Source organism: Oryzias melastigma, linkage group LG3, assembly GCF_002922805.2.
Source record: "Oryzias melastigma strain HK-1 linkage group LG3, ASM292280v2, whole genome shotgun sequence".
In the NCBI taxonomy this organism is placed as follows: Eukaryota; Metazoa; Chordata; class Actinopteri; order Beloniformes; family Adrianichthyidae; genus Oryzias; species Oryzias melastigma.
Window position 1 is genome coordinate 1,977,957 of NC_050514.1, and position 9,366 is coordinate 1,987,322.

Below are 9,366 nucleotides of genomic sequence, written 5' to 3' on the forward strand. Positions count from 1 at the left end.
TGGGAATTCTGAGGCAGAGAAAAGCAACCTTTAGCTGATATACAACACTTCTTTATTGTGAAAAGCTTATGGAATCAATCAGCTAATTCTGTCATGAAGAAAAGCAGCTTTGCACCTTTATTATGGCATTAAATTTCTGCCAAAAATTTCCCATGAGTGTATATTAAATTCCATACCCGCAATGAACATACTCCACACGCGCAATAAACAAACTTTACGCTCACAATGAACATATTCCACGCTCGCAATGAACATGTTCCACGCGTGCAATGAACGTACTCCACGTGCACAATAAACAAACTTTACGCTCACAATGAACATATTCCACGCTCGCAATGAACATGTTCCACGCGTGCAATGAACGTACTCCACGCGCGCAATAAACATGTTCTACGCGTGCGATGAACAAACTCCACGCGCACAATAAACAAACTTTATGCTCGCAATGAACATATTCCACGCTCGCAATAAACAAACTCCATGCGCGCAATGAACATATTCGACGTGCGCAATGAACATGTTCCACGCGTGCAATGAACTTACTCCACGCGCGCAATAAACAAACTTTACGCTCGCAAGGAACATATTCCAAGCGCGCAATAAACAAACTCCATGCGCGCAATGAACAAACTTTACGCTCGCAATGAACATGTTCCACGCGTGCAATGAACAAACTCCACGCGCACAATCAATATATTCCACGCGCACAATAAACAAACTCCACGCGCGCCATGAACTTTTCACCTTCACAATTTTGCCTCCATGAGCGCTTCTGTAGAAATAACTCCTGCCCGAGTTTGTGTAAAAAACCCAAAATGGAAACCTGTGTGTGATTGGCCACTTTTCTTTTGGCCCTGCCCTGTTACCATTGCTACTGCAATACTGACGCCATAACTGGATCTGTGTATCATTCCTTTCCAAAGTAAAATAAACAAAAAAATTTTAATAATAAAAATTACGATTTCATGTAATTATCATTTCCTAAACTGTCATAGAGAAACAGATAATATCTTTGTGTTCCCATTAACCCTTTAACACCTGAGGCGTCACCCGTGATGCTTAAACAAAAAATATTTAACATGCTGTAACTTTTTAACCATTAACACAATCAACGTAAGTCCAGTAGATTCTAAAAAGAGAAAAGTGGCTTGTCGCGCCGGTTTTCTCCTTCAGAATCTACTGGAATTATCATGTTAATGGTTGAAAAGTAACAGCAAATCAAATAACATAAACACTGGAGCTCCGGTGTTAGAGGGCTAAAGTATTAAATCAGAAATGGAAAGAAAAGACAAACACATTTTAAATTCAATATTTTAAGATTTCTGACACAAAACTACTTCCGCTCCACCATAACGAACATCTAATTTCCTTTTTTAAGAGTTTCTCCTTTTGTATTTTCCCTAACCCGTTATCACAACAGTCAAAAGTCTATGTAAATGCTTGTATTTGTGAATTTTGGGCTTTGAGGTTCCAAACGTTTGTGCTAACGCAACTTAATATCAGTTTTTGGGCTCTACGTACAAATGTGCAGCCAGCCAAAATTACACCAGTCAAACTTTGATCAAGCAGTGATTTGGATTTGGTAGTGTTGGATGAATAGTGTCCTTAAGTGCCAACCATACTTACTGAATGAGGTTAATTTTTGTCTTGTAACTTGCATCAAACTTACATGCAGTATGTAAGATTGTAATTTATTTTTCTTTTTTTTTTTTTTAACTAATTTTTAGTTTAGAATAAACTAATAGAAAATGAACTTTTAAAATGACACTTTTCACTACATTAAGAGATATGACATCACTTTGAACTCTGGTCTCACCCCGCTACCTCCAATATAATATTAGAACTGGTTTGAAGATTTCATTGATCACATTTATGGTTTTTCGTCTTAGTTTGGCCTCCAGTTACTTAAGTAAAGTGTTAATCTAACATGCATCAGCGCACAGACTTTGAGATTAAGACATGAAGCCTTTAACTGTTAGAAATCTAGGCTAAAATCCATTTGTGACCAATCATCTGGTAGGATCCAATGACTTATCCAGATGAAGCAGAATCACTAGAATGTTTAGAGACAAATGTATTTTAAGATAAATGTATTTGACATATTTATCCCTTTTAAATATTTCTCTTTCTTTCTAATGGTTTGTTTGGTGCTGTTGTCAGGATTGCTCCGTTTAAATGTATTTTTCCTCACAACATTCACCCAATAAAAAGTATCTAAATCCGTCAGTTTTATGAATAATATGAGGGTGGCTGTGGTGCAGGGGTAGAGTGGTCAACCCCTGAGGAAAATCGCACGTTCAATTCCTGGCTTGCCAGTCCATGAGGCGAAGAGTCTTTGGAGAAAACACAGAATCCACCTTACTCCTCGTGGTTATAGACCTGTGCCAGTGTTCGGCAGGGGCAAGTTTACGCCATTTACCATTATATGCATTTCACTTTAACCATTTTAAAGACCAATGAAAACCAAGCTTTGGGTGTCTTTAAGATGTCATTGTGGCATTTGTCCTTTAGATAGAGTGTATAAAGAAAATTACTCTCAAAACTGTGTTTCTTGGTCTTTCTTTATTCAAATGTGAATCAGGAGCAGATAAAAAAAAATGAAGTTTAAAATGATTATAGCTGTGATGTAGAAGATACAATTCACAGGACACAGGCTCCCAGCTGCGCTCTGTTGTCATTCATTCTCTTGTAGATGATTAGATCCATTAACGTCTTTGTTTTCCTCATCTGAGCTGGTAACTGAATAAAATGATAAGCTGGATGGCTCTGATATTGCTCGACATTTTTGTTACTCCAGTAATGTTAGCTCGGGGTCGTGAGGGGCTGTAAGCTAGCATGAGAGGACGTAAACAGATGGGTAATGGGAAGTGGGGTGGGGTTGCTAAGTCTCAACAGTCCCGCCCACAATTTATATGTGCATTTTTAATGAACTCCTGCTCTACAGGGACTATTTCCAAGAAAACAACTTTTTTTTTTCAGCTGAAAACAGCATAATCATAGTTAAAAGAATACTGGGAAGGCTTTTACAATAGATCAAACGATGATTGAAGTTGGATTTTAAGGAACATTTGATAGTTTTTGTCAGTTAAAGCTAAAATAAAAATGGATACAATTAAAATCCAGACACTACTGATTAAGAATGTACGGTCAATTATGCTTCAATATCAAACCCATCCATGAAAGGTTACAAAAAAATCAAATCGAATAAATATGTCTGTGTAAAGCAGCGGAAAAAGAATAAACTCTATAACTACAATCCATGATATATTACAAATATTAAAATGACATCCACCAAAATACATCAGTGGGATTATTCACTTTCAGCAGGAGTTGTAGCAATCATCACTTAAATTAGAATTCAGGAAAGAGGTGAGGTAACATACATCAAGACTTGTTAGTATTTGCACTTCAACAGTGTGTTAATTGAGTTAAGCTTTTAAGCAGCAGAATATATTTTCAGATAGGAAAAAAATGAACTCAGACAGAGCTTTGGGCTATTTTTTAATATTATTTAGCAAGAAGCAACAACAGGAGGTCAGTCGTGGTATTTTATTCAAAACTGAAAATCAACACAACAACTTAAGGTAAAAAAATAATTCTGCAGAGTTTAAAGATCTGGTTGTGCAGTTGGTTCAAATGTAAAGTGTAGAACATATCCAGAAAATGTATGCTTTTGAGGAATTTTGATACCTGGTTTCACGTTTACAAAAGTGTCTGAACAAACCCCACCCCCCCAACCTAACCCATTCTCTCTGTCAGTGAAGAAGACATGGATTGAAAACCTCCTCCTCAGACTCAGAATTCCCCTCGTTCTCTGCAGGGCAACATCTGTGCAAAATAAAACCTGAAGGGTTCCAAAACCCTTTCTTCCTTCAAATAAAAATATAATGGGTATTTACTCTTTTTGGGTGTTCTAACTTTCTCTCATTTGGGCATTTTTCTACCGTGGAAAGCTGTGAGTTTTGGCTGGCAGAGAAAAGCAGAAGATAATCCATGCAAAGCTAGAATAAATCACCAGCTCTGCAGAGAATCTTCTGACCTGCTGAGCTTCATATATTTACATTCATCCCAATCCTACCAACCTACTGAAACATCAAGGAAGAAGTCACATGGGATTGTTTTTTTTTTTTTTTTTAGAAATTAATGATGGATGTTCTCAGACTGAAATGACAAATATGACGAAAAGTTATAATAAAATAAAAGTAGAATAGATTGTTAAAAACAGAACCTTACTCTGCCTCAGTCACCGATCAGAGGCTACTTTTTATTCAATTTCCAGCTCTGAGTTCTGCCAGACTTGGATTTTGAAACAGAGATTAAAATGTAAATGTAAAATGTATTTGATTGGAAAACTAATATCTTTAACCTCTTAAGGGTTGGTGTCCATCATATTATTGGTATAGCACCACAGAAGTGAATTCTGCTTAACTGGAGCCCTGTAAAAGAGAATTAGAAAATGCATATCAAATAAAAAACACGGGTCATAAAGGGGCCATACCATAAAAAACTAACTTTTTGAGATTTTAAGTGCATTATGCTGTTCATTCCTCACCATAGAAAACCTCAAAGTGGTATTTTGATCCATTCATCAATTTCTGACTTAAAAACCTGCCCCTTAACAGCAGTCCCTCCCACATTCATAAAATTGAGCGAGTCCTCACAATGTGATGTCACAGAGTGAGACGGCCCCTTTCAGGAAGAAGCTTCCCTGCCATCTCCACCCCCAGTCTTACGGTGATCAACAGCAAAGAGTTATTTGAGAAAAAGAAGTTTGTTCAAAAGAAGAGCCTGATCGACAGAAATGGGTGGAGTTTTTCTTCGGGAGAGTGCGACAGACCAGCCAGAAACTTTTCGTCTGTGATCGTCTCTTCACAGATGACTGTTTGGTCAACCTTGGCCTGTATAAAAGTGAATTAAACATCAGAGCTGACGCCATTCCTACCATCAAACCTGATGCAGAGGTCAGGAGCCTAATTAAATCATACAAATAGCTAAATTATGTAGTATTAGCATATAACACCAGAGCTAATACTGCATTTCCACACGCTCTGCACCTGCTGTATAGACACATGCTCACCTATAAAAACGGACGGGAGCACCACAATTACTACTTCTGTAATAAATGGAACGTTATGAAAGAAACTTCTCTTAGCTTTTCATTTAGCAGTCAGAAACGTTCTGCAGACGTCTTTGGGATCGCTGTGGTTCCTCGTTCACGTCAAATTCCGGATCAGATCGTGCATGGGTCAGCAGTATAAAGCTCCAAAATATCCATATCCAATGTTCAGAGGTTTTTTTTGTTTGCACACGCGGACACGCGCAGGAATATATTCAGGCACACAGAGGAACACCGGCTTCCGATGACATCATGAAATAGGCGGAACCGACAAGGAGTGAAAGACGAAGTTTTAGCGATCGAGTCATTTTACTTCTGGGTAGGAAAAAATTCAAGAAAATAACTAATATTTCATAAATAATTTGTTCTTTAGTGTTCCAAAGGTAATATTTGATCATTTACATGGATATAGTTTACTCTGAAATACTTTCAATTTGAATTACTGAGAATGTATTTATTCAAATTGTTGTCAATCAGGAGCAGATGGAAAAATGCAGTTTGAAAAAGAGTCAATACTCAATACTCCGGCTCCGACCTCTCAGTAAGGAGGACGGGAAGTGGGGCCGGGGTTTTTCCGTGCCAATGGTCCCGCCCACACCTCAGAGGCAAATTTCAAACAAACTACTGCAGAAACAAAACAGTTTTTTGAATGTTTTTAAATTTTATATTGGCTAAAAATGGCATGATCATAATTGAAAGACCACTGGGAACACTTGAGAATAGAAAAAAAGTTGATTGGAGCAGGACTTTGAGATTATTTTTAGGAATATTTATGGAATCAATAAAATAAAAGACAATATTTGAAATATTTGGGCAACTATGTGTTCTTCAAAATAGCTAAGCTTGATCTCATCTTGCTTCTTTTCAGATGACTACAATAAAATACTACCACAGACTAAAAAGTTAACTAAAATGTAAAAATGTTTGTAAAACGTTGTAAGAAACACAAGTAATCTTGAAGTCCTGATCAGCAATGCAGAGAATGAAGAGATCAGCGTGGATTGATTGGGGATTGATCTGCTGAAATGTGATCTTAGCCTCTCAGGGAGATACAGTACAGAGCAAAAAAGTCAGGTCGGCATGATCCAGACACAGTTGGAATGAGTAAACAGATAAAAACCAATAGGGAAACAGACTAAGTCAGACAGTCAAAGATATGTGAACGAAATCTCACACAGAAAAAGTGGTTGTTGGGATCTAAATGTGGGATTTCAAAGACGTCGAGGCTGGTGGTGAAAACTCAAAAAACAGAAGTTAATGAGCACAAACTTCACTAATGCAAACCCACAAAAACTCTAAGCCGCAAGAGACCAAAAACAGAAGACCTGACCGTGGTCAGCTAAAAAACCACAGACGTAAATCGGTTGAAGGATAATCAATGACGAAGAAACAGCTGTGGATTAAAGCTGAATCCTATTGTGACCAAACGAGAGAAGCAGAAAACACCATCCGACTGACAGCAAAAAAGAACATTTGAATGTAAAAAGCCAAAACCCTTCAGCATTTATAACTTTCATGATCAGTTATGTAGATTTAGCTCTAGAGCATTGACTGCACATGAGAACTGGATTGAGTGACACCTCCTCCCTGTCATTCCGAATATAATATGATATAATATAATATAATATAATATGATATAATATGTGCTTGCTAATCTTCATTTTTCTTATATTATTTTTTTTCTTTATTGCAAGTCATTTAAATTATAAACTGACCAATCAGATGCCTAAGAGGTATGGCCTGGCCCTATGTTGAATGTTCAAAATGTTTGATTAAAAGATTTTGTGTAGCCCGCTTTCAGTTGTGGTGGTGGACTTCAACAAACTCACTTCTGATTGGCTAGAGTTTTGCCACAGAAATGCAGATTCAAGCCACCTCAGGCTGATAAGTGCTTACTGACATTGTCTGGTTCCAACATCATCATTTCAGCCTGTCACGCCACTGGTGGCAGGTAGCCTCCACAAACGTCTCCACTTTTGGTGCTGTTGGTGCTCTAATTAAAAAAATAATGTATTCTACAGAGATTGTTATATAAATAATTATCACTATTTGTAATGGCTTTAGTTGTGAAAATAGCATTTGTTTTAGGTAAACCCTGCTTTGCTTTTCGTTTGGGATAAACTGTCAGAGTGAGACGCCTGTCATTCCAGTTAAGTTTCGTTTTTAAATTTAAGTTAGAGTGAGTGCTCTCACCGTGTTGTCTTTTGTTTAATCGAGCACATTTTCACCGGAGATGCGGCCATGTTCATGCTGAGTCAGCTCTGTGTGCGCGAGTGTTGTGATTCTTCCGTCTTTGTAAGTACAAAAATGTAAAGTTGATGGTTTTAGGATGTGGTTTGACTGTGTTTTGTGCACCTTAAATGTCTTTACAAGCTTTTTGTTAGTACTAGGCCTGTCTTACTTTGTTTTGAAGGCTAATGTCTGTGAACACGTTTTTCTTTTTTATTTCAGTTACAAATAATCATACAAGTTATTATCAAGAGGAAGAGAAATTAAAGAAGCAACTTTTAATTCATCTTGGCAGTGCTTGTATTTGTTCGCTGGCTGTCTAGCAGCATAAAGTCACGTGCAGTGAGGACAGCACACTATTTATTTTCTTTATTTCAGAAACACATCAGAATATTTATTAACTAACTCTTAAAAAAATATGATTTTTTAAAATGAAAGTTCAAGTAAGGTTTCCTTTTTTCTCGTTGCTTTAACACACATCAGGAAAAGGTGACATATATTCTTTGAAACACTTAAATTATTTTTGATTAAAAAAAATGTTTATGAAGAGGAAATCTTTCAAAACATAACTAATGATGGGAAAAATGCTTTTAGCTTTTAGCTCCTCTTCATTTAAAAAAAGGCGGTTTAAAAAAATGAGAAGAAGATACCATGATTTGTCTTTTTTGCCACAGTGTAGGAACCAGTAATGTATTTTTTGGATGTCTATAGAAATAAGTCTTAATTTTTTGCATCAAAAGGACAAAATAATGATTAAAAATAAAAAATAAACTAAAAATAAACCTCAATATTGAAGCACTGCATAAATATAATTAAAAAAACATATTTTATAAACAGTTGTTCAAACAAAGGGTGAAACAAGTTATAGAAATGCACTGTTAAGTTATTTATGAAATGTGTGAAAATGCCCAACCACTTCAGACATCAGAATTATTGTTATTAAATAGAACTCTAGAAATGTAGGTTTTCTTTAAAGCACCAACTTTGATGCTTTACAAGTCAAAATGTAACAAAACCATATTAAAATGTGGTCTTCTAATGTCCTGGTTAATGCCACAAAAACACTTCATTTGTCTTCTCTGTCCTTGTAACCAGTGTGTGCTGCTAATTTCCTTAAACCTATTCAAGTGTAAGGCTCCAAAGCTCTCCTGGCCCTAAGGCCTTTCCTATTATCCACAGGAGGTTGGAACAGATTCATAAAAGTGCAAACCTCTGAAATGTCTCTGGGCAGAGCAGAGGTGAGCTCCAGCATTTCAGCTCTGACGCAGAACTCAGAACTGAAATATGAACAATGAAAATACTCAGACCTGTCACATTTATTGTAAATGGAAGGTTGGATAAATTCACTGTAACCTTTCTAATTTACTTTAACTATGATTTGACACAAACAGGCAGACAGCTGGTTCCACGTGCAGCAGGTTTATTAGTTCAGACAGGAACTAAGTTAAAAGTCCACAAAGCTAAATCAGAGTCAGACGGGCAGAGGGATCATCCAGGAGGAGACTAGAGAGATCAGAGTCCAGGTCAAGGTCAGAGAGCAAGCATTTAGAGATAAAGCAGGATCAGGTACAGATTGAAACGCTCAGTGATGCAGGCAAGGTGGAATAAACAACACTTTGCACTGAGTGTGCTTCTTAAGAAGCAGGTGGGTGATTGTCAGATTGGAGATAGCTGAGCAGGATCCAGTAAGTGAGTAGTGCAGTCAGTACTCTGGAGATGTCTCCCGCCGGTGACCAGAGGGGGAGACAGAGCGCTGACTCTTGACAGATCTATTACTAATCATTATCATGTATGGTTGTTAAACCCTGAAAAACCCACTATTAAGAAATTGACAGAAAATTAACATCTGTTGAAAGTAAGATGTTTTTCAAACCTTTGATGAAAGCTAGAAAAATATTGCAATCTCAATTTTTAATAAAATAGAAGTGGTATCAATTGTGATACTTTGGGTGATTTGTTTTTTTTGCTCTAAACAATGTTGGTTTAAAATGCAAAACTATTCAGGAAAAAAAGTACCTTGC

General features: G+C 36.9%; 1 protein-coding gene and 1 long non-coding RNA gene across 2 annotated transcripts in view; one reads left to right on the plus strand and one right to left on the minus strand.

The window, feature by feature from the left end:
- The window catches only part of LOC112160622 (protein kinase C-binding protein NELL1), a 400,547-nt gene that overhangs the window by 22,529 nt on the left and 368,652 nt on the right, over positions 1-9,366 (minus strand). The gene's annotated exons all lie outside the window — the stretch shown is intronic.
- LOC118600067 lies at positions 7,173-8,123 on the plus strand. Its single transcript, XR_004949646.1, has 2 exons — positions 7,173-7,411; positions 7,568-8,123. It is a non-coding gene; the product is annotated as an uncharacterized LOC118600067 (long non-coding RNA).